This window comes from Ylistrum balloti, unplaced genomic scaffold (genome assembly GCF_031769215.1).
Source record: "Ylistrum balloti isolate Yb309-2 unplaced genomic scaffold, AGI_CSIRO_Ybal_v1 Utg372382, whole genome shotgun sequence".
Classification (NCBI taxonomy): Eukaryota; Metazoa; Mollusca; class Bivalvia; order Pectinida; family Pectinidae; genus Ylistrum; species Ylistrum balloti.
Window position 1 is genome coordinate 13,442 of NW_026783086.1, and position 22,368 is coordinate 35,809.

At 36.2% G+C, this 22,368-nt stretch overlaps 2 pseudogenes; both read right to left on the reverse strand.

Annotated features, from left to right (window-relative positions):
- Positions 1 to 4,210: 4,210 nt before the first annotated feature.
- Positions 4,211 to 7,101, reverse strand: LOC132564594 (uncharacterized; annotated as a pseudogene).
- Positions 7,102 to 14,225: 7,124 nt separating this feature from the next.
- Positions 14,226 to 15,693, reverse strand: LOC132564595 (zinc finger protein 862-like; annotated as a pseudogene).
- Positions 15,694 to 22,368: the final 6,675 nt, after the last annotated feature.

Consider the following 22,368-nt stretch of genomic DNA (forward strand, 5'->3'; position numbering starts at 1 on the left):
GAGGTATTTCTGGGAAAAGCGGGGGATTGACAACTGAAAATGATTGCCGTGGTTTGACCTGTGACCTTTTATGCGGCTTTCCTTGAGATACAAATTGGCATGTATATTCTATCCTAGCACCCTTTTCCTTGTCAGTTAAAGACCAACATTTGCTCAAATCACAGCGCTCATTTCTTGAACAATTGCAGTAAATACAATTGTAGTTGGCTTGGGTGGAGGACATTCCCAATGCCGTTAAGAGAAATTTATAATCTCCAAGATATATTTTCACATAAAAAGATCTTTCTCCAATATCCAGCTTTAAACCTTGAAGATCTCTGACCTCATTTCTCAGATCTGTCAATGCATGTCTAAGCTCATCATATGCCTCTTTAGTTTTTACTATTGCCAAGGGATAATTTCCTTGAACTGATACACCCTTCGAATCATTCATCACAGTAAATGTAAAATTGACAAAAGTTCATATGTTTTCCAACGCCAGTTCCATCTCCAGATATTTTTATTTTCAGCACATTTTCAGGGGCATATTCGGGATTGTCTGAAACAATGTCACTGATAACGGCTTCAAGTCTGACCTTCAGAGACTGTTCTACACCTGACCCATCTGGTGTATCTCTTATATCAAACCCAGAGTTAAGATGCGATATATACTGGGAAAGCTTATAACTACGAGGTAGGGAATAGTACAACATGCTTATTTCATGACAAGCATTTCTTGAAATGTTAAAAGAATCAAGAACATATATGAGCATGTTTAGTTCCTCAATCTCATCAACAGATAAAGAGGTAGTGTCATCTTTTACTGATTTGTCAGAATCTACCAGTGTTATGACATTAGGTCTACCGTTGTCCCGCATTACATTCACAGATATGGGTTGGCAATTAAACTCTGAGAAATGACAGAGAGGTTTTACACTTTTGGGATTCAAATTTTCTAACTTTACTTTTGTATGATGGTGTACAATCGCTTAATTTTCTCTTCAAACCTACTCTTGAAGTTGATGTTAAATTGATCTTTTCAGACTCTGACTGCTTTTTCAATTTTTCAATAAGCTTCTCATTTTATGTGGATAAATATGAAATTGTGTTTTCAAGCTTACTTTTCTCTAACAACAGTTTATCATTCTCAATTGTTTTTTGTTCCAATTTCGTTTGTATTTTATGTCTATCTAACCCAACATTCCAATGGTACATTGCATTTTCCAATTTCTTAATGAACTCTTGGTGCTGCCTTCCACCCTTCTTGTGATCTGAATACTTGTGTTCCTTAATCTATCAAGAACAATTTTCAAAAGATGTCTTTGCTTGGTATTTGCTATAAATGAAATATTCATTTCATCTTCCAACATTTCCTGATATCTTTCCATACATTTTCCTAAAGATTTTCCCCAAAATTCTCCACTTTTCAATACTTTAAAAAGAACTGTCTTTGGAATAAGCATATCTTTTGTATATGGTGAAGAATTTAATCCTTATTGTAACTCCAACTTAAAAGTCTGAACTAAAAAAAAATCACTAGAGAATGACTGGTATGTCTATAACTTATCAGCTAGCATTTAACAAGTCTGGCCACATAACTTTGTTTCCAGGGCTCACAACAAAAGCAAAACAGAATGTCATTCCTCTGTTTAAGTAGGTTTCCTCCGCATAATCTGGATACAAAATGTATTCTTTCATCGGCTTTCTTTCATGGACCCAAAACCTCACTGTGTCTGTGATGACATAGAAATTGTCACCTTGCTGATTTATAATCCTGAAGTCCCAACTAATCCAAGGAACTTTTCCAAAGCATGTCTATTTCTGATGCAGTAAACATGCTTTCCATGGGTCACTTTGTGTAATACTGCCTTTGGTATTAAAGTGATAGTGTAGTGCCATAAGATAGTAGTAGTAATAAGAGTATGAACTAAATATAACAATGCCGAAAAATCGCACGAAAATTGACCCATTGTAACCGAAGCTACGACCTGTCAATCATCGCGGTTTGCACCTGCCCCAGGAAAACCAATCGGCGTGTGGCGGAAATATGTGTAGTGCTACACACAGACTCGTGACGTCACAATATGAACACCCATCAATATGGATGCTTGCAGTGAGTCATCGTACGACGGTTCAGATGTAAGTGACGATAACGATTGCGAATTTTACATGGGCTTTTCTTCGTCGGATTATGAAGTAGATGATGCAGAAGGGATTCAGCCGTACCAATTCGAACCAGAAGTAGGAACTGACGAAGATTTAGATAGCATTCCGCCAGCGACAGTAGAGGAGCGCTTGGGTTCAACCGACTGGTAAGTTCACATACCAGCTTTATATTTACTTATGTTGATATGACATGTTATACACTGTCATCAGAATCATCTGTAGTTATTGTTTAACGTCCGTTGTTTCGATTTACGGTATAAACAACGTGTAACATTTTCCGATTAAAATAGATAAGTAGGCCAACGGCTTTAGCCTTCAGAAATGCCGACATTGCGCAGTTAAATGTCTGATATCAGAACATATATACAGTGATATTTGATTACTATTTGCTAGTCTAAATAATTTAAAGTGTAATGCATACATAAAAACGCCAATCATTTTAATTTATTTTACAACTGGTATCATTACATTATTAGTGTCAACAAAAAGATATTTTATGAAATAACATTTAGCGGAATTTCCGGTGATTGCAAGTGTCGCTTAATTGTTATTACTTGTTGGTATGTTTACCTAAGAAACAAAAATGTACAAATTGTATTTGCACCAGGATGAGGTAAAATCATTCAAAGTCCTTTTCATGATTTTCTTGTGTCCATGTATTTTCCCCCTTTGTTCTCATATACTACTATTCTTTCGTCACAGGTGCCAATGTGAAAACTGCCATAACATGCCAACAGCTTCCGAATGCATTTGCTGTGCTGAAATAATGCAGGTGCAGCATGTAATGAATGAATTTCCTGACCTGAAATGCATTACACAGCATCCTGGTTTTTCCTCAGTGTGTTTAGATGTGTACGTGTTGCGCACAGCCTATCAAGCATTCAGACAGTACCATAATGGCAACATACCAGACAGTCCTGCGTAAGTAGTGATTAACAAAACAATTGATATTTTTTACAAAAGAAAACCATAGAATAGGATTTGATAAATCTTTGTAAAATTGATAGCTTAGTAGAATCACACTTAGAATAATACAAGGTAGTTGACTATCTTGTTTATTTGGTCGAACTGTTTAAAATTCAAAACTGAATAAGGATAACATCTTTAGAACAATTCGGCCTTGGGGATTAAATTGTTACTGAACAAAAATGACAATCTGATAAATACAGGAATTTATACAATAGGATACCCAGTATCCTATGTGTTTTGATTCAGTTTGTGATGTCATTTTTCTTTCGGTGAAATCAGTACATATCCTTGTCAAATGGTATATGACAGGAACTGTTTTGAAAAAATGATTTAAAATAAATAACAGAAGTTTTTAATAGATTATAATTTCCATTATATTTATGTTTGCACTTTTAATGTAAATATTTTATGTTAAATAAAAACTATTCAATGGGTACTCCCACACATTTACATACCAATGCAATACCCTTACCTTTCTATACACCAACGCATACACTTGCACACACTTTCAACATACAGTTATCACATACGGTCATACAACATATGCACTGAATGTGTTTCAGGTTATTTCGTTCTAAATTGATTCACAAAAACTTCACACAAGTCAAGAAACTTACAAAAGCTTGCATGCTCTTACAACATAAAATTCATTTCTATTATGATCATATAAATGCAAATGCACTAACATACTAATCGAATCATTTTATGCACACAAGTCTCATTGGTTGTCTATTGTCAATCCAACTTGCAGATAGAATTCTTCATAATGTATCCTATGAAAATTTGATTGAAAGTTGTTTAATGACTTTTGAGCTAGTTGAGTATTGTGGAATATTTTCACCCCTCAGCACTGAATAATGTTATTAAAAAATCAATCATATCAGTACAGAATGTTTTTTAAAATTCACTCATATCTTTAATGTGTCCTTGTTTCCCCAACAGAAGAAGCCGTTACACTGCCTACAGACAGCTTGTGAGATGGTGCTGGGGTTATCTGGGGAGAGATGTCAGAGTTCCACTTCCTTCCTGTGCTGTCTCTTTGATCAGACAGACTTGTCCACTTGGTGATGGAGAGGAATTCATTGGTTTTAACTTCTTAGGCAAAACGTGACAGAAGTGACGAAATAGCTTCCTCCTTTGCTGGACGCTGAAACATACTACAGAGTGATGGTGGTGCATCTGCAAGGACATCTCGTGCCTCTGCCATTCTGGTGTGGCTTGCCCTGTTCAACGTTATGTTGATCAACTCATGGACATACTTTGTAAAAGAAATAAGGAAAGACAGTAAATAATTCATTAGAAAGACTGTTCACATTGAATCAGAAGTGATGTGTTGGTACCAGGTTAATTGCAGGAGAATTACAGAAGTAAACGTACCAAATGTTGGCTCACTCTTCACTCCACGGACTGTGTAGTCGCCTTTCTTGTTTCGGAAACACAATGTTGTACCTTTTCTCTCGATATCTGGTAACAGCTGGGTCCCTCCCTCCATTTTCATTAAAATGAAGAGCAGCAAGTAGGAGTCTGCAATATAAATCAATGCAAATTATAAACCACGCCAGTAGAATGTGCATCGTAAAGTAATCACATGTTAATGTCCGATTCTTTATTAATTTAAATGAAATTGCCATTTATATGTATATATTTATAATATCCCATCATATTCTGAACAAACACCAATTTACATCAATGTTGTTCTTGATCAAGTTTTCAATTCAACAAAACAAGGGTAAAAAAAATAAGTAGTCTTCACATCACTTTATAAAGTGTTTAAAATATATCATCATCTTACCGAGAAACCATCCCATTATAGGAGAATCCATGCATTTTTGGTGCAAAGTGATTAATGACAGTGATATCCCTCCAACTCTGATGTCTGCTTGTTTGTAGAGAGCATAGGGATATCAATCTTCATCTGTCTGTTGTCCAATATGGATAGAAGCTTCTCTAAACTTGTTGTCCCTGTTAAACAATTAAATTCAAAACATTTATCAATGTCTATATGGGAGTGTAAATCTAATGGCATGATTATGGGTTTTCCCATACAAACTTGTATTGAAGAATCTACCGATGCAACTTCAGAACAGAGCTAGATCAAATCGGTAAATAATTGTATTCCAGATATTATTCATGATAACGAAGGCCATTGTAAACTTTGATGTCTTCAATATTGACCTTGATTTTAGCTTGGCATTTGATCTGGTAACTCAAACACTTTATCATACCTGGCTTAAGCCATCACTTTCTTCGCTCTTGTCCATTGAGGTCAGTGTGAAGGCATTTGGGAAACCTCTGGCCATGACCCTTGTGGATGTTCTGGATATGGTTGCCAAGTGACTGCCATTTGTCCATCATCACATCCCTATCTGCATCTGGTGTTGATGCTGCTACCCAATACAAATGATTGGTGATGCTTTTAATTCATTTCGCCAGTTCCCCACAATCCTTCTCCCTCGACAAGGCCAGTACTTTTTTCTTCAGTCCTAGAAAAATAAGTTTTTATACAGAGAAAAATATTGCAGGTCATATTTTCATTACCAGGTACTTGGTTGTACACACGTCTCATAACATATTTTAAATACAATTGAATCTGATCAGCCAAAGGGAAGTTCCTTCTAGCTATGCCCAAGCTAGATATATATTGTTATCGGTATTCATTATGACTTTAGGATATCGATATTTGTATTATGGAAATATATATTTCAATTACTGTTACAATCTCGAGTTCATTAATTCAGTTTCTTTATTAACTAGCCACCCAAATTACCTTTAGCTACATGCCACACATCCACACAGTGTTTGAAGTCTGTCAGGTTTTCCCTCACCCTTTTTCTTACGTGTACATGACGATCAGTCACAATGGTGTGGATGTCGATGTGGTGGTTCTTGAGGAAAGAATGCTACGGGATAGTCCCTCCTTCTCCATGTGGCAGCTGCTTTTGACTTCATTACTCTATAAATAAAGCATTTCATTTCTTCAACTGTATATGCAGTAATATTATGATTGTTAAATCATATCAATTTATATCAATTTATAGCACAACAATTGGATATAAGTTCTTGTGCTATTAAAATTTAAAGTTTAGAATGTTTTGTGTTTAGATATTTACCTGTACTAGCTGTATGTCTATGACCTTTCCTTTGTCCAAATCCATGACAGAGTAACTGCCAAGCTTGGCTGAATGGCCAGGTGTGTCACAGCGTCCATCACCACCTATATGTAAAGGTTGTCCATTACTTTTAATATCCTGTAGATACGTCCTTTGCCGTTCCTCCCATAGGTCCATTATTGTTGGCTGTAAATAGTTCCTCTGGTGCTGCATAAAAGTTTCCTTTGAAATAGACGGTGTTTTCATGAAGTCCAGTATCCTGAGTGTCTTGCCAGGAAGAGCACCAGAAAAAAGAATTCCACAGGACAATTTCAAATTTCCCAAAGGAATACTGCCTACTAGTGGCTGACTTTTCCAGGCTCTGTTCCTTCCACAAACACCACAGTCCTGCTCTACTTTAATCAGAGTCCCAACAACATGTTTAATTACTCCAAGGGAAGGAGAAGAACATCGTTGACAAATTTGAAAAAGGTTCATCAGAGCGCTTTCACTGATAAGAAATAACCTTTCTCCTGCGGTCCTGCAAAAAAATCAACAAAAGTGTGTTGTAAATATCCTTAGAAGTCCAAACTAGTGACCAGTGGGAAACTACTAATAAAGGTCATATATTTTTCTCTTATAATTGATTTTTTTACTGTAACATGATAAATGTAAAAATAATCTAGTGTATCATAACTATCAGAACAGTATTCATATTTCCTTTTCTTTATTAGAATTTGTTTTATGAGGCTTAATAACGTCGATTGCATGTGCTATTTATGTCGCAGAAGTAAATCAAGCCTGTGCTAAAACCGTACCTATTCTTATCATCAAAACACTCTGAGCCAGCCTCTGATTCAGAATCTGAGTCTGAGGGTTGGTAATCAGAGTCTTCCATCCTGTTTTCTCTATAAATCTTCTGATGATGCGAATGAATGGTCAAGGTCATCAACCAATGCTACTGTGGCGTTTGGTGTTTCTTTGCTTGGCCTCAAAATGTTGCATTGGACCTCAACACTTTTCATTTTGGGCTTCTGAGGAAGCGTTTGACATCCTACACAAAAATAACAAAAATTAAATGCATATCTAAACATTAACTACCATACTTTATTTTTATTTATACATTTATTAAATGAAAAGAAAGCATCTTTTCCACCACTTATGACATATGTATGAATCATTATGGGTGGTCGGATGGTGCAAAGGATAACACACTTGGCTTTCACCAAGGTGGCCGGGTTTGATTCCCCGATCGGACAAGAAAAGGTATAGGGTCATCTGCCCAACCACATAGGTTTCCTCTGGGTTTTCTCCCACACAAAGACACCTCACTTGCTATTATTAGGGCCAACGAGAGTGATTAATATAAGTTGAATAACTTGTTTCATAATTGTTGTAAAATAAATAAAGTTTATATTTAAATATGAATCATCACCAGACTCCTTGTTATTGTTAAGAACAACCTTACAGCAAACATACTTTTTTCCTTTGAAAGTGCTGCGACTTGGATACGAACAGACCTGGCATTTGGTTTTTTCCATGACATTTGTGTTGAGGATGTTCTGGTTGTAACGCTGGCATTTCTTATTGTAGGTGTCTGAAAGGAATTAGCACATATTTTATGCTTTAATTGGAGACATCAATTTTCTTTTTATTAATCTATGACTTGAAACTTTCAACAAATTATGTTGATTACTTTGTACCATTACCTATTTCTTTATCAATACCATATTATTGTACCTTATCATTTGATCATAAATGTAGTGATATTAAATAATGTCAATAAATTCATAATTTCTCCCATTCTGTTCTTTGTTTTTAATAAAAAAAATGTCACACCAACATATACTCCTGTATTCTTATTATTTTGATTTTAAATTATGAAAGTATAACATTTTTTTACCTCTAAGACTGAAGGGATGATTTCTTCTTGATTGATGTCAATACTGTCAACTTGCATAGGTTCCTCATCATTGTTAATATTGGTACCATTTTCCTCCATGATCTCATTGATCAGCTGTTTGAAAATCATTATAATATCAAATAATGAACCATTCCAGGTATGTTACATGTACATATATGTACATGTAGAGTAAAACAAGTTCATATGTGGTCAATATAAATAATAATACAGTATTGAGTATTTTATTTATATGTCTTTTCTACCAAAATATATCAAGTGTCTGAAGTCAATAATTATATGTAGAATAATATAAATATAGGCTTAGTTTAAAAACCCCATTTATATCAAAGTTTTATCAATCTAATATGATATTGGAACTATAATTGCGTATAAACAGAGCTTAATAAAATAGCAATACCTGCAGCAAGTCTTCATTCAATGAAGCAATCTATTACGAGTTCAGTGTTTGACTATTGTATTGCATAGGCCTAGTTCTCGTTAATTAAACTCTGAACATTGTTTGACAATGTGACTGTAGTAGCAATCTCAGTACTTACTCTTCTGTTTTCTCGTTTAGTAAAAGTAGATCTTGGTCGCTTCAGTTTTGGGGTTGATGCCATTATTGGGGTAACAGGGATCGATGAAGGGGACACAACATCTTCTGTGACTATCGTCTGCAAGGTGGGGACAGCATCAGGATTCAGGTTTTTCTTCTTTGGGGGAGTTTGTCCCATAGACCGGACACTGGCATATTTTATCGCATAAGCCCCGTCTTCAAAGTGCTTCTCACACAAAACTTATCCCTTTTCCTTCTGACAAAGTTTATCCATTGTTAACAAACATCGGGCGATTTTATAGGAAAACAAAGTGTATACCCATCTCCATGTTTGCTAGAACAGCCGTAAGCTACATATCGCTTACCTACACTTCCGCTTCATCTTCTCACTAATTTCTAAACTTTCTTTCAGGATTACGCAAGTCTTTCGTTACTGTCGATACCTTCAGGATATACCAGATCGCGTTTAGTAAACAAAATCTTCAATATGACGCACTCGGATATGACAACACTGATTGTTTTTATATATAAACAAAGATCGCTGATATGCGTGTACGTGTTCAACTTGTGACGTCATAAGTTTGTGTGTTCTGAAAACGGGGTCAAGCTACTCGTTGTAAAGGTGTGTTTTCCAGAAACCATCGAATATCTCGAAAGATATTTATTTTTAAAAAGGCAAACTAACTGTAAACATTTTGTAATATCTAAAAGATTAAAAAAAAAACAAAACAATGAAAACACCAGCACTACACTATCACTTTAACATCCCAACATCCTCTAAACTTTGCTCGTTGATAGGGATCCTTATAACTTTATGGGTGTCTTCCTTTCCACATGAGCACAGCTGGTCTTTAATTTGGATCTGTGAATGGGGAAAAATGAAATATTTATCTATTTGTGATTCAAAAGAAAAAGTACCATGTACCAAGGGTTATTCAGAATCACCGTGTAAGACTCTCCATAATAATCTCCAAATTTTAAGTATTGTAAAAATCAAATAATAATAAAAAAAACATGACAAATTACAGTCCTCCAACACGTATGAATTCATATGCATATACTGAATTTTTTTAATGTAGGTCAAGCATCAAAAGGAGCTCACAGTGACCTACTTCTGACATGTGACACGAGCTTGGCAAGGTGAACTCATATCCTAAGACAAGTATGAAGTTCCAGTGACATTTACAATAATATATAGGAGATATAGCCAGGACAAGCCTTTTTATGTAGGTTAAAGGTCAAAATGTAAGTCACAGTAACCTATAATTTGGTATACAACACACTGCCTTCCCAAAGTTAACTCATTCAGAAAGTATACAATTTCAGTCACATAAGATGCAGAAGAATAGGAGATAAAGCCAGAACAACAGACGGGCAAAAAGTTGGATGAATACAACACCAAACTACTGTCCCCATAGTTCCCGGTGGGGGGGCTAAGGGTTATTCAAGGAAATTACCTACCCCATCCCAGGACTCCAGGTTTTGTTTAGGGGAACCACCAATAGAATTTCTTTGACAATTTCCTTTACATGTAATAGACGTATTAAGAGGTAGGAAACCCAACCATGGACAGGAGCAATTCATTCTGGAGTCCTGGGGTCAGGTAGATGTTTTACTGGAAAAGCCCTAAAAAGATATGTCATAGTGCCTTGCTGTAACTACTGATTAACACTTAACAAAAACCTGTATGCTGTTTGACAAAATTACTATTATCACAATGAGTGCCAAGTCAGAGCACATATCCTCCTTATCCATGATCTTTGGACCCAAATGAACTTTGCATGATTATGCAATAACAAAATGTTTGTCATAGAAGATAAAAAAAATATTCCCTTAAACCAGTGACTTCATTTTTGACCTGGTGACCTTGACCTTAGTCACTTGACTCTTTGTTTAATTCTGACTATCTCTACTAGTGAAAGACAGAAAATTTGACCTTGACCTCTGGGTTTAAAGACTTTCATCATCTACCAAGTTTCATGTAAATAGGAGAAAAAAAAATGTTATCAGCTTGTAAATAAAGTCTTGTTTTACTACAGCGCACTAGTGCCTCTGATTTCAGCCCTAAGCTCAAACCTGGAATCATCAGGAAAAAAATTTATACCAAAGTTGCTTATATTTAAACAGTTAAGATTGAATTCAGTACAAATATGTCCTTGTCCACATTTCCCTTTCAACTCAATTAGACACGTTTATATATTACATTAAAATAGCTTCTCCCTCAGTACATGTACCTGCAGCTGCTGCAGCAAAAAGCTGTTTATCATACATGTACTTTTGCTCTCCTTAATTGCATCCCGCTCTAACCACTCATCAAATTTGTGGGAGTATCCTACAAAAAGAAGAATTAATATCAGTCACATTTTTGTATCTGACCCCTCACATGAGATAGATCAATACCAGATGCAAGTGTTTATATCAGCAGCAATCATTTAAAACAATGAAAAATCAAGTACTATGAGAGAGACTACCACTGGACAATCTATGTGTAAAATTGAAGTATCTATTCCAAATAAAATTACAGAAATAATCAAATCCTGATTTATGAATATATTTTTGATAACAAATATACACATGGAAGGACACTTTTACTCTGTTACTAGAGCACTAGTTCAAACTTGTTTAAGATTTATGGCATTATAATATATTTAGTGGACTCTACTTCGTTGGTCATTTTGCTGTAATATTGTCACTGGATAGTAGATATCGCTTGACTTTGTCTTTATTCCAGATGTTCCAGAGCTTGAACTTGTTGCCTTCTCACCTTTACTAAGTTCACTGAAGGAAAAAAAAAAATCAGTAACACTTTTATTTTAATCGCTTAAATGAATACACATGCTAAAACAATAGCTATCTTATAACATTAAAGGATGGGGTATTGTTCTGTAACACAGGAGCAGAAAAAATGGGCCGCCAGACCCACGGGCTCAAACCCAGGACCTTCCAAACTCCAAACCGATGCTCAACTTATTGAGCTAACTGGTCACAATTGATCTGCCCAGTCCAGTTTCACTACAGTACTATTTACCTAACAACACGCTGAATTTTCCATGGAGTTAAAATTTAAACATTTGTCAAGATCTGATGCTTGTTATCAAGCGAAGTTAACTACTTATTAACTTTAAATTGATCTACTGATCTGAAAGATCTAATACTTGATATATATCCCCCTCCACACACACACCCTAGCCCACACCATGGCATGTAACATGTAGGCCTATTATGAATTATAATTAAAAATGAATATCTAACCCCAGCGTCGACCACATGTAGATATGTGTGTATTGAAAGGCGAGGCTAGGTCTAAAGTGCTCTACAAGATGTATTATATGTAATTACTGCACCATGTCAGATCCATGGACCCAGGTAAAGGTAGGATTTTCAATATACTTTTTAGGGGTGGCCATTGGGGTGGGGGTGTCGGCCTGAGGTAATCTTTCCTTGTCAGGACTCAGTAGTCCCACAGAAGAGACGTTCCGCAAATACCTATTACGGGAAACCTCTCCCTCAGGCCGGGCAGTATTTCCTGGGGTATGTAACTGGCAGTCACTGCATCAATTGGAATAAAAAGGTAAACTTTCAATCGAATGGAGCTGAATTAACAACCGAGTCCAGTGGGAGGGATAAACTGTTAAATAATAACATCATTGATTACAAAAAAAAAACGGAACTTACTTGTAATTACTGACCTGTCGACCGTCTTTTGTGCAAATTTAAGGATCTCGTCGCAACCCCGCCAGTAACTCCATCTTCTTTTTTTCTATTAGGTCACATGATTTAGAACAGGGGCGATAACTCTCGCTAAGGACAATTATTTCGCGACATGCTTTGTTTTTTTGTCTCTTTATTGAGAACATAAATAAGTATAAACTGCTCACTCGGCAGTCACCTGTAAAACTAAAATGACTAGATTTGATCAAATTCATAATATCGGACGGAATCCAACCAGAATTGCAGTCAGGTAATTAAAACACAAATGCTGTATACTAAGTGAGTTCAAAATTGAGATCATAATGGATATCATAATGTTAATAATCATCAAGAAGTTCATTTCCTTGCTTTTAATTTCCACAACTTCAACACGTTTTCTTTGTTCACGAGACTCCCACTTTTTGTAAATAATCGGGTTCTCATGAGCTGATCTAAATGCTCTGAACTGAGATTTGCTCTTGGCTTAGTTAAGATTTGATTCTGCTGGCTGAATGTTCTCTCGCAATCAGCTGTGTGAAGTGGAAGAATTAAGGCAATTTGGGCTAGCTTGATGAGTTGGTCTAGTTCCTGGTGGTGGAAGGTAGTTAGTAACTGCCAGAGCTCTCCAAACTTGTCCACTGGGTATTTCATAGATCTTACAATCTCCTTTGCCCTACCCCACTGAGCCTTCACAGAGATTTTGTTGACCTTGGGTAGAGCAACTGTGCCTTTGAACCTCTGAGTAATGAGAAATTTTGCATAAGGTCATACAGCAGTCGCACCTAATTTCCATAGGCTTCTGATGACTGATGAAATGGAGCCAGTGATTAAAATTTCATGGAATTATCAAATAACTTAAAACTGTGTTGAGTGAATACTAAAAGAACAAAATACTACAAAAGTGGTTGATAATTCTTTCTGTAAACACCAAATTGTCTCCATCAAAAACAAGAGACGCACAAGACCTTATGTGGTTCTTCTAAAATTCGTTTAAATATTTTTCAGAAAATAACTATGATGAGTTTATTCACCTGTTCATTCCCTAAGTGCAGTAATATTTGGTCTATCTCATCATTTCCATATTCTCTGGCTGCTTCATCAGTTCCTAAGTTTATACCCCTCATGCTCAGGGCATAGAAGGCATTAACAAGGTTCTTTTGTGGAAATCTGTGATTTAAAAACAATGACAAATTTAAACATGTGAAATATTATTGGAAATTACCATAACTGTGATATAAATTTGTGCAATATTTGAGGTGAATTATTTTATTGGAACTCAACCTCAGGGATAATAAAATCTTTCAGGTGAATTATGATAATAATATAATTCCTAATAATTATTATTATGAATGAAGTTATATATTAGATATTTTGAAGATGTACATATTAATTCCAATCATATTTTATACACACCTCTTTTTAATGTTGGATATCAAAGAGTTGATAAGATTACTCTTAACACCTGGCAAGTTTGTTTGTGTGTCAGATAAATGGTGTCCGGTTTCCTTGTAGATTAGTTGCCCATTCCCATTTCTTGCAACGTCCTCAGTATAGTGTTCTAAATGTGTTGTTAACAGTTGCTTACCCTCCTTGTAGGCTTCTAGATCAGACAAACAGCTGTCAACAGCCACCTGCAAATGGTAAACAGACTGCATGCACATGTGATGAATGAAATACGATTATACCATAATTAAAATATGAATAACATGATTTTTTTTACATGTTGTTGCATTAATATATATCAAGTTGATGTTAAAACATAATCATTGTCAAGAAATTATATTATTTGTATGATTTTATTTTAAGATATTTTTAAGATGTAGAGTTGATGATTTTTTTTTGTAAGAAATCAAATGTTCATTATTGAACCAAACTAAAGTGTAATTTTTATTTTTTTTAAACTTACCTTAGCAGTAGCTACATCTAGATCTGCTTCTTGGAATATCAGACACAGTTTAGACACAATAGCTAAGGTATCCATCAGTAGGTATGTGATGTAAATGAAATCAACAGAAGCCATTTGTTTGAGCAAGCCTTTGGATTTTGGGTCTTTGGATGCCACTCTTTGGTGAAGGTAGCTGATCAAAGGATCAATTGTCCTATGAGTTGCTTCAACAGCCTGATATATTGATAGCCAACGGACTGCATGTACTTCCTTATATTTGAGAGCTGGGCTGTCTAGTACCTGCTGAATTCTATGGACTGGCTGAAGTAATAATACACATTTGTCATCTAACGTTGATAATTTTTAATAGCTGGCACGGTATCAGCAGCTTGACTGGTGCACAATGCAAAGCGGTGTGCCATGCAGTGAATGTGAATCAGATGTGGTTGTCTTTGCATTAGGATGCCTTTAACACCTTTGTTGTCGCCGGACATAACACTAGCTCCATCCGATCCAAAGCCGATCGATTCCTCATTACTAATACCCCGTGTCTCCCAAAATAACAGTGGCAATTCCAATGCCTGTTCCATCATCGTATTCCTTATTACGTAAAGATATTGTCTCTGCAACTGATGTAGTACTATCTACTATGCGAGCATTTAGAGTAATTCTCTTCTTATTGGCAAGATCAGTACTTTCATCTGCTAGAATAGTTATGAAAGGGGAGTTGTTGATCTTGTCATTTATGTCATTATCTATAACCTGGCTGATGGCATTCAGGATTTCTGAACTGGTGTAATAGCTGTCGCAATGCACACGATCATTTATTTGATATGGTTCAAGATCAGGTACTTCTAGTTCTTTGAAGAGCTTAAACATGCTTTCAAACTTTGCAAGAGGCACATTTTCTGAAGCTAACCACAACACAGTACTTATACATTTTAGCATAGTTTTGTCTTTTGCAGAGTGTAAATTTTCAACTGCATGTTGAAAGTCATTGACAGCAGCTTTGTGTTCATCAAGACTCTGGTGTCGAGACATGGAACTTGTTTTATACACTTTGCAACCAGTAGTAAACACTTTTTTTTCTTTGACTTCACACAGTGATTACAGAAAAGTTCTCCTTCAACGGAGAGGAGCCATGGCCATATTTTGGACCATGACTCTTGTATTTTTCGGGGTTTTGTCCTCTCGACACTGGTGGCAGAAACTTCAACATTATTATTATTTTCGTCGCCACGTACACAGTCAGTGCTACCGCGATCGGCAGAAACCGCCACTTGATCTCTATCGTCATGGTCCGTTTCATCGACAGAAATCGCAACACCATTATTGAGATAGAGATTTGTTGAAAAAAGTTGTTAAAGTTTTTTGGCCACCGTGTAGCTTCAGTTTTTTTCTTCGGAGGCATAAGGGCTTACCTCAACGTGGTGACAACCGGAAGTCCATTCAACATTCATGCAGACGCTTGTACTTTCAGACACTGTAAGAGTCCCTTATCGGTAATTATGTGACTATGGCGCAGGGCGCGTGGCTTTCCCAGTCACTGTGCAACATACACATTATATACTCATTTACATTCTTACTCACGTGCACTAACTTAAACATGCGCTCAAACTTATGTTATTATGCATGCTACAAACTGACTTGCACGCATAAATATTCTTACACTATATTTATACATGACCGTCGTGAGGGCAAGCTAGTTGGACCAAATGTATAAGCATAAAAGACAAGACAAAAGATCAGATTTGATTGAAATTGGCCGTTTATTAATATATAAACGACGAACTTGAAACAAGAGTTTCAAGTATGAACAACAAATTTTACATGAGAAGACATTTGGTCCTAGGTGGGGATCAAAAACGCCACCATGGTGTTCTAACAAATTATAAATAACAGCATGCCCCACCCGAAGCCCTCACGACAATAGTTTGATGGTTAGCATGAATCTAATTGTAAAATGAAAACAATGAGAATATGTAATTCCACGGGAAAAAAACATGTCCGTGAAAAGATGTAAAGTTACGAAAAAAATGTACAATAAAAAAAAAAACCATAATTGTAGCTCCGACCCAATGCCCGAGACACAACAGGTCTGTATGTAACATCTGTGACATAAAATAGTCAAGAAAAAACCAGTCTATGGAATGCTGTTGGTACACATTGTGGTCCTGCCATTAAATTTCCTGAAGTCAAAGGATAAAGTTGTATCCAGTCACCAAAACAGTAATAAAGATAATGAAAGCTAGATTAAATTCTCAATAACATCTTAATTGTTATAGCCACACCATACCAATGCCCAAGTGAAAAAAATTACCAATTGAAGTTTACACCTCTTACAATATTATGTTAAAATTGCAACCCTGGAAAGTTCCAAGTGTCAACGAAAGAGATTTGTACTAAAATTGTCAACTTTGACCCAATGCCCAAGTTGAACTATAAGTACTATTCTAATTGACTAATATGAAAGCGTAATGAAAATTAAATACAAAAGTTTGATACAATGCAATGAACATACATCAATAATGGACAATAAACATAATTAAATGATCACTTTTGACCGGACAATCGGGATATTGCAGTTGACTAGAACAATCATAGTATAGATAACAGTAAACAACATACACAGTCATGTAAATGCATGTTAGCAAACAAACAAAAAATTAAATTGTCAACTTCGACCCAATGCCCAAATTACTAGTAATATAGATAAAACAAATTGGATTTCCGTACTTGGAATGGCACAACCTTTAATCAAAATACAAACTTCATATAGTCAGTAACATTGACACTCACTGTACATCTGGTGAAAATAAACGCTCAACTTTGTCCCAATGCTCAAGCTGATGTAAAATAAGGTCGATCATCAATGAATCTGCTATACTAATATGTTATCAAAAAATGTTGGTAACGTAATACAGCGCTTAAACGCAAGGGACTTCCATCTGCCCATGTGTTGAATATCCTCATCAGATACCCCTTGTGCAGCCGCTGTACTAGCTGCCCCAATGCGCAAGCTATGACTGGTGTAGCCTTTCGACTCCATGCCAGCTGCCGTGAAAGTTTCCTTCAGGCACTCAGAGAAATACTGGTAGGTCACTGGCTGATTGTTTGGAAAAGAAAAAAAGGTGACCAGGATATGTACCCCGCATATTAAGATACTGACTCAAAGCAGACACCGGGCAAATGGAAGTATCTTGTTTTCGTTCAATAGCTATAACAATTGGACGAATATTGCAGTTGCCTTTGAAAGACCTGAAGTTATCTCTATTTTATGGGGAACCCCACTAGGTTGTTGAACAATGGCAATATCCCCAAACTATTATGTTGGATTTTGGGTGATTCTGAAAATACGCAAAGACAGCTGTTAAAGATGATGTTATTTATCTGGCGTCCTGGTTTCAAGTCAAGTCATATACATACAAATACATTCACAATAATATCTCTAGTATATATTAGTTTATTGGGATACAAAGATATCCTACTAATAAACTGAGTACCATTTACAAAGAAATGAACTACAAGGGACTTAAATGTACATACATAGTGTTTGAACTCTTGAAAAGATAAAAAGGGAAGTTGATCATAAATGTGATAATTATAGAAAATTATTCTGTTTATCTATAATTTTGGAGAATTAACATTATGATAACAAAATTGATATGAGTGGAAAATTAGCATAATTCTCAAATAAAATGGTATGAAAAATGTATTAAAATAGCATTTAAACAATATTTATAAAAAGAAGTGGTAAAGTCATTTGGCAAGTGAAAAGGAGATGACAGACCAATACATTGACATGGGAAATATTTGAATAATAAAATTATCATAGAAAATATACAGACACACAAGTATGACATGTGTAGCATGGGGACAGCCATGTTTGTTTACATTGGAGACTGACTTCCGGTCAAACAAATTTACTTCCGGAAATACTGACCACTTCCGGTCATCAACAGACATGGTATAGGGAGCCCTACTGAACAATATACATGGTTACAAAAAATCTCTCTTATCATATAATACCTTGGAAATGATAAAGAACAGATTATGTACACGGGATAATTTTGCTTATAAACAAACTGACTTCTTCTCATAAAAACATTTTGTATAAAAACTAATCTAAACTGTACTACACGTGAACTGCGCTTTGTGCGCACGTGCTATAAAAGCGTGCGTGTAGAACGCTAGACAAATACATTGTATCTACGCTATTTACACTGTTATCGCATTCACATAATAAATTCTGTATAATTAGTGATTACCTGAGTAAAAACCAACATGTCGAAGAAGATGACATGTCTTTTAAATTGTTTACACGAATACAAATGCTGTTGTTTTGCTTCATTTTTAAGCCGGAAATGCAGGGGAGACAACTGAATTATTTCACTGAACTAAATTTTAGGAAACACAACAGTAATTTTGTCTGCAGGTATCCAAGAGTAAAATTTTGACTTTTAGAATTACAATAATTTACATATTAAATTTTAAACTCAGAAAGGAAGCTAACTTGAGTTTAGTGTATGATATGCGATTTCTGGGTAAAAAATTGTTGTTAAAAAAATGATATGGTAACTCGTCCTAATTGACCGACACAACTAAAACAATAAAATGATAGATATAATGTGTTACATTCTGAACAACAAAATCTCATTACATATCTACATAAAATGAACTTAATCAATAAAATGATATGTATACATATAAAAATACATCATAAAATACAAAATATATGACATAAAATCTTAATTAAAATTCTAAATAATATAAAATAAAAGAAACAAATATAAGGTATGCTCACCTGAAAATACGCAAAGACAGCTGTTAAAGATGATGTTATTTATTTGGCGTCCTGGTTTCAAGTGAAGATTTCGGCCAGGGACGCGGATAGTTGAACAGGCTGTCTTGGTCAGGTGAGGGACCAGGGGGGGTTTCTATTTTTTGATTGTTTGAATTATAGTAATTAACCTGTCGTGGGCCTCAAATGACACACCCAGCGACCGCGTGGGTTAGACACGTTTAACTCTGTTTAAACTGACCAGTATTCTGGTTTGTTACGTAAGTGTTTTGTATACTGACAGTATTTCCTCTATGGCTTAAACCTGTACACAATAGCTTAATTATCTTTGTTAGGTACAAAGGTGACATGTTTACTAGGTAGAATTAAGATAAAATTGATGCGAACAATGAGCAAGGAAATACCTATTTTTTGTATAACTAGTATCTCAAATATAAGAAAATAATGATTTCTTTAGAGACTGGACTTGGCTTATTGTTTAGTACTTAAGCTGGAATTTCACAGCCTCAGTATAACCTGCTTGTACAAAGTTCGTACATGTATATTTTTTTTTTAGTAAAACAGATTCTAAAGGATAACTGAATAATAAATAAATTAAATTTGTTCTTTTCATGTTTCTTTTCTATGAAATATAATTTTATTTAAAATAAATGGGAAATAATTCTAAATAAAGACTGATACTAAAATCACACAAATTTGTACTATGAAAAAAACTGTAAAGTGTGACAACTGAAGGTATTGGCCGTCATCTCACCAACTCGCAAGAAAGCATGGAAAGCCAGGAGATACATGGCCTTGAGTAGGCACTGCTGGTAGTGGGGTATGAATGTGCCTGGGAGAGCACTGACCAGGCGTTGTAAGATAGATGTAGTAATTGGTAAACGGGAATCCGGTTGGTAAGACCCCCGTTGAATTGCTGTTCGGATTTTTTTAATGAGAAATGAATGGGAAGGGTCAAAATAACCTGCTAACTTATTAATATATTCCACTGCTGTTACACATGACTTATTAGTTGAGGTAGACTTCTGGTCGTTAAACATATGGGGTGCTATAGCCGTCAGCAGATGTCGGACAACATAATTCAGATGGTCAACCGATGTGTTGGCACTGGAACCGGAGTGTTTGACATGTGGGGAGCCAGTTCTAGGAAGTTTTGTACCCGCAACCGAGATAAAGTATCTGCCAAGATATTTCTCTTGCTCATAATGTGCTCAGCACAGAAAAGAATGTTGAGTTGTAGAGCTTTAACAACCAAGCGACGTACCAGTTTCATGATGACCGCATCCTTGCTAGAATGTTTGGTCAAAATGGAAACAACTGGGGCATTATCGCTATGAAACAAAATACATTTGTTTTGCAAATATTCACCCCATAGTTCCACTGCTAAAACTATTGGAAAGAGTTCTTTGATTGTAATGTGATGAGAAGTCAGTTTCTCTGGCCATTCCCCATAAAACTACTGATCACTGAAAACTGCCCCAAACCCACTAGCATCAGTATAAAAATGAAGATGCTTAGATGTTTCCCAACGATTGGAGAGAAGGAGAAAAACTCTATTAAACGAATGGGTGAATTGCTGCCAGGCACAAATGTCAAGCCGGGCTTCCCGATTTAAGCGGATATGATAAGTCTGTTAGACGGCGTAAAAATGGACGCTCTGGAAGTACTACACAGCAAGCGAAATTTAGGAGACCCAAAAGCGACTGAAGCTCTCTAAGGGTAACCTTTTTTTTTTTCTGGGAACAGAAACTGGCCAGCAGTGAATTTATTTTACAAACTTTTTCTAGGGGGAGAACTCAACCCCCAAGATAAGTAATAGTTGTTGTAGGCTGAACAGTTTTAGATTGCTTGATGGGAATACCAACTCTACGACATAAAGCCAGAAATGAAATTTGGTCTGCTTTGCATTTGTCTGAATTAGGAGGACCGGCAAATAGGAAATCACCTAAAACGTACCACGCCAGCCGCGTTAAAACGATTGGTCACGGACCAATGTAAAGCTGTGCTCAGCTCCCCAAACAAATTACAAGAGATGGAACAACCCATAGGAAGGAATTTGTCAAAGTAGTATTTGCCGTCTATCTTCATACCCAATAATTCATAATCCTGTGGAGATATGGATAGAATACGAAAAGCGTTCTCAATATCAGACTTGGCAAGTAATGTACCAGGTCCAAAATATTTCACAAGTGCAATAGCATCAGAAATTGTTTGATACTGAACAGAAGAGTCCTCGGGTGAAATGCCATCGTTAATTGAGAAACCAGGTGGATGAGACAAGTTTTGAATCAGTCGAAACTCATTTTTTTCTTTTTAGGTACCAGTCCTAAAGGTGACACATGGAAATTAGGAAATGGTGGGGGCTCAAACGGCCTTGCTATTCTGCCTAATGATATTTCTCTGTTAATCTTTTCCTGTAGAATCGATGGATTTTCATCTGCGGATTTAAGATTTTTGGAATCGCGAGCAGTTCTGGTACCTCTATAATGTAATGAAAAGCCACGTAAAAAACTCTGACGTAAGAAATCCATTTTTGATTCATCATATCCTGACAAATACCGTAGTAAAATATCTATATGAATAGGGGTAGGAAGTTTAAAGTGGTGGTGCCCGGACGGCCTCTGTGACTGTTGTTGCCGTTACTGCGGACAGAGGTCGCTTGCTGGGCTTTCGGGTTATTTGAGGACTCAGTTTGATTTCCTCCGTTGGTTTGAGGGGCTCTATATTGGTATCTATTACCCTGTCTTCGACACTGTCTGATGTGATGGGAATCCCCACATTTGGCGCACGCATGGAGAAATCTACATTGTGCACCATATGAACATGACCCTGACTGCATAACTTCCCAGCACCGACCCCTGATTCTCTTACCATTACCATTTGGGTGGGCTGGGTTGTTCTGAAAGGGCACTGGTTTCTGAGGTTTCAAACTGATGGCTAATGCATGCAAATAGAGCTCCTGATTAATGGAGTCTCAACGAATGTTGTTATTAAATTGCATAAGCAATCGGAATTGGCAGTCATAAAATTGTGCTGCAGCAAAACCTGACCTCCTGGCAATTGTCTGATTGGTGTATGCATAGTTCAACAGACTGCAATGTGATGCGCGTGACCGTGAACGTAGACGGCCGCAAAGACGTGAAAGGCCTGAAGCCATTGTTCAATGTTTCGAATTTGAATTTGTTTCTGTTTAGGGACCACAGAAATTTCGTTACCAAGTAATTGGAGTTTTAGGGTTCAGACCAAGAGGTAAGGAAATGCTGCTGTACGAGGACACATTAGGTGCCTCACCTGTCATATAAGAAATTACGGACTGTAATGGTGACTGGA